Here is a 4,867-nt window from a genome sequence, read left to right on the forward strand (position 1 = left end):
CTCAGGGAGCTGGACCTGAGAGTTTCAAGGACCTGGGAGACCAGGGTATGCGTCTGATGTGCAAGGGGCTGCGCCATCCCACCTGCTGACTACAGAAACTGTGATGAGAGTCTGGGCACCAGAACTGTTGTTTAGGGTGGCTGTTGGGGTGGGAGGGTTCCTCTTCCTTGTTTTTCTAGTTATCCTTCCACAACTTTGGAAGACATAAGCAGACCAGTTGTCTTCCAGTTGGTTCTAACTCATGGCATCCCATTTGTGTCAGAGTACAACTGTGCTCCATAAGACTCTTGAAGGCTAATTTTTCAAAAGTAGATCACCAGACCTTTCTTCTGAGGAACCTCTGGGTAGACTTGAGCCTCTAACCTTTTTCTTTTTAAAAATATTTTATTGTGGTTTGGGTGAAAGCGTGCAGAGCACGTTAGTTTTTCAGCCAACATTTTTTACACATTTTGTTGCATCGCCCTCACGGTAACAACATTCTTCCCATGTTCTCCATGGCATCCCTACTTCTATCTTCCCTTCCTGGGAATCTCCAACCTTTCAGTTATCAGCTAAGTACCACTCAGGAACTCTGTGGGGATAGACGTACTCTGTGTTACTCCATTCGCAGAAAAGGATCTTCTTAACATTTTTATACTCACTACCATCCCAAATAGATTGCTGGTGTGACATTGTGGGTTAATGTGCTGGCCTGCAAAGTCGGTTTGCACCACAAGGTTGGAAGTTCATACTTAGCAGCTGCTCCTTGGAAACCATATATAGACAGGATTGCTATGGACTGGAACCAACTTGACAGCACAGAATAACAACACCATCTCAAATGAGAAAAATCAAACAACTGTCCAAGATCACACAAGTAATAAGACCATAGACATAGCTTCTCTGGAATAAAAGCCCTGATGACACAATGGGTTAAGCATTAGGCAAAGTTGGTGATTCCATAGATTCTGAAGGAGAACGATGATGCAATCTACTTCTGTAAAGATTTGTAGCCTTGGAAACACTATGCAGAAGTTCTGTTCTCTCCTATAGGGTCACAGTGGGTTATTCAAAAGACATCCATACTTCTTATTGTCTTCCAAGAATTTAATTTAATTCTCTTATCTCCTGACAACTTTGAGTACCTGTAGTTTACAGTCAATAGCAACCTCTGTCAAAACAAAACACACACAAAAAACTACGCCCAAATACAATCATGTTGTTGTTAAGTGCCGTCGAGTCGGTTCCGACCCATAGCGACCCTGTACAGGGTTTCCGAGGGTGTACATTTATTCATGTATGTATTAATTCATTCAAAATATAATAAATGGTAAGTTACCCTGTGCCACTGGGTAGTGAAAATGGCTAGCCCCTCAGTTATTAACCAAAAGGTTGGCAGTTTGAATCCACTCACAGGCACCTTGGAAGAAAGCCCTGGAAGTATACTTCCAAAATATCACAGTTCTTAAAAATATTACGGAGCACAGTTCTACTCGGACACACAGTGTCACCATGAATTGGAATTGACTTGATGGTGCCAGGTTTGGTTTGCCCTGAACTGGACACTGTGCTAGGTAGTGAGGATTCAGGGATAAACAAGAACCTTGGTTTTATTGTAAGTTGACTTAATATTTTTATTGCTTCTTTTACAAATAGCTCTGAAGATCTTAATAAAGCAAAAAAGAAAAAAAGAAGGTTACGTCTGACATATTCCAAAGAAATCTCCTAATTATTTACCCAAGAGCTATGGTTAGGTCTCCTGTTAGGGAAATTGATTTACATTTTGCAAACGTTTGAATAAAAACACTGAAAGAACATCTAAAGCTGAAAAATCTAACGTGGAGTTTCTGCTAGAGAGTCCTGATGATGCACTGGTTTATCACTCTGTTGCTAATCAAAAGGTCAATGGTTTGAATCCATCTGCTACTCTGTAGGTGAAAAATGTGGCGGTCTGCTTCCATAAAGATTTAGTGCCTTGGAAACCCTGTGAGCAATTACGCACTGGCATTTTGTGTCAGAATTTACTTGATGGCAGTAGGTTATTTATCTGGGGGAAGAAGGTGAGGGTTTCTGTTACTAACTTCTAATGCGTGAAAAGATCAATAAGGAGACTTTTAGTACTGCTGGCTCCGGATGAAGTTCTGAAGATAAATATGGACCTATATCCCCCCTACCCCAATTTTACAATTCCTTTAAATCTAAAGGGCAAGGATAAGGAGCCACTAAATTGTGGGCTTCATTCTAGCATCTCCCTCTGTGATGGTGGAACCAGAGTCCACTGGTATTCAAATGCAGCCTTCCCTCCACATCTCATTCTAGGATGTTCAGGGATGGATGAGACAAGGCTAGGTAATTTGCTTGAATTAAATTTCCAGTGATACTTCTGGAGTTATTGACATCAGAAGGCAGGGACTGTGGAGCCTGTGAATGGGGAGAGATGTGGTAAGGATCTAGGATATCTGCTTATTGATAGGGTCTATTGGTAGGAATATCTGACTGAGAAAGAATAGGAAGAAAGAAAGGGAATGGTACCATGAAGCATCAGGTTGACCAGAGAGACTGTCTAGTGATTGGCCAGGATCTTCTACAGGTGAGCAGGGCATCCAGTGGAGTTTGATTTCTTCTTCTTCTTTTTCAGTGTGAAGGTGGGGACAGAATCATCAAAATGGGAAATGAGGCTGGAGGTTGGTAGTAAAAGTGTTTGAAATGAGGAAAAGCTGTGGGACAAAGGAACCAATCTTTCTACAATTTATTAGGCATACAAAGGGGCTTCAATAAGTTCATGGAAAAATAGAATTGATGAAATAATGAAAAATTCCCAAGCATATTTTGATGTACTAGTCACGCGGCAATGTAGGATAAGCACTTGATTGCAAGGTCCATTTGAACTTGCAGGTCATGGTTCAAATTCACCAGTTGTTGTTAAATGCTGTCATGTTGATTCTGACTCATAGTGACCCTGTATAGGGTTTCCTAGGAGTGGCTGGTGAGCTTGAACCACTGACCTTATAGTTCAAACTGACTCTGCAGTCTAGCGCATTAACCCACAGTACCATACCAGGACTCCAAATTCACCAATAGTTCCTAGGAAACCCTATACAGGATTACTATGAGTTGGAACCAACTCAGTGACATTTAATTACCACCACTCTAGATAAAGAAACTGGGAGTCAGAGAAATCAAACATTTTATTGAAATCACCTGAATGGAACACAGGAAAAGTGAGATTTGTATCCAGCTTGCTCTGACTTCAGACAGTTTGTTCTTTCTAGTTCCCAAGGTCCTGGGAGGCAGAAGATTTCTTCTTTTCCTTTGTATCTGTCCCCTGCCCTGCCCCTCAGGCATTCTCTCTGCTTTCTCTGATTTTTGCAATTCGTTTTCCTGTCTTCTTCCTAACTATAATTTGCAACAAATTATTAAATAAAACAAATTTAGCTGAAAATGCTATTGTTGTTATGTGCCGTTCCGACTCATAGCGACCCTGTACAGGGTTTTCAAGGCTGTAAATCTTTACGGGAGCAGAAAGCCTCACCTTTCTCCTGCGGAACAGCTGGTAGTTTCAAACTGCTGACCTTGTGGTTCGCAGTTCGCAGCCCGATTCATAACCACTATGCAACCTATATTTCTCCGTAAAATAAGACTCCAGCCCTCCTAAAAATAGGCAAACATCTTGTACTTACTTATACAAAAATGTTTACTAAATTTCCCTCTATGAGTCAATTATAATTGAGGAAAACAGGTTTCATTTGTGCCACAGGGCAATGAATATATGATATGATAAGAACACAAGAGTTGAGAAATGTAGAAACTGCTATACAAAGAATCTCAAGATTTGTATAGAATACATTGGCTAGTTCCTGAATAATCCATATAATTGAGGAAAAGAAAGTGAAACAAGGAAAAAATTGTGTTTACAAATAACTTGAGTTTCAAAAGTGTATCTATAAATCCATTATCTGACTTTTCAAAGGACGACTTTAGATGAGGATGAGATCTGATTATCTCGTCAAGAAATAGCTAAAATCCCTATTTGTACCCATGTACCAAAATTATCCAAACAATACTTATAATTAACACAACATATAAAAATAACACTGAAGAAGGACTTTAATGATAAATGCACAGCAAGAGAAAGTTTTTAATTAGGAGAATCTGGTGAAGATGCTAAGGATGACCTTTGGAGACTTATCAGGGGACTTTTGGGGATGGAGGACAGACGTTTATTTTTAGGAAGTACTAGAGGTGATTTTCCAAGTGCTTACTGTTTATGCCACCCAGCAATTTAAAAACCATTAGTCCTTCAAAATTAACTGTACCATTCAAAGTAGAACCTTTATGCAGCGGTCTCCCTTTATGTACCTTCCATTCTAGCCTTTATAGAAAGTTCAGCTTTCTTTTCTATATAGAAAGCTCAGTTTCCTTCCTTTATAGAAAGTTCAGTGTACTCTTTCTTGCTTGCTCTCTCTGTCTCTCACACACATCACAATTTCTTTTCCTCTTGTCACTCACTGAACTGTTATTGTGGTTATTAGAAGCCATCAAGTTAGTATCGACTTCCAGGAACCTTATGCACAGTAGAACGAAACACAGCCCAGCCCTGCACCAAATGCACAATCATTGCTACACTTGAGCCCATTGCTGCTGCCATTGTGCCACTCCATTTTGTTGGGGGTCTTCCTGTTTTTCACTGACCCTTCACTTTATCAAGCATGATGTCTTTCTCTAGGAAATGATTATTATATGTCCAAAGTATGGCCATCCTGGCTTCTAAGGACCATTCTGACTGTATTTATTCCAACACAGATTTGTTTGTTCTTTTGGTGGTCCATGATATTTTTAATATTCTCTAACACCATAACTCAAATGCATCAATTCTTCTATGATCTTC

This window comes from Chrysochloris asiatica, unplaced genomic scaffold (genome assembly GCF_000296735.1).
Source record: "Chrysochloris asiatica unplaced genomic scaffold, ChrAsi1.0 scaffold00088, whole genome shotgun sequence".
Lineage (NCBI taxonomy): Eukaryota > Metazoa > Chordata > Mammalia > Afrosoricida > Chrysochloridae > Chrysochloris > Chrysochloris asiatica.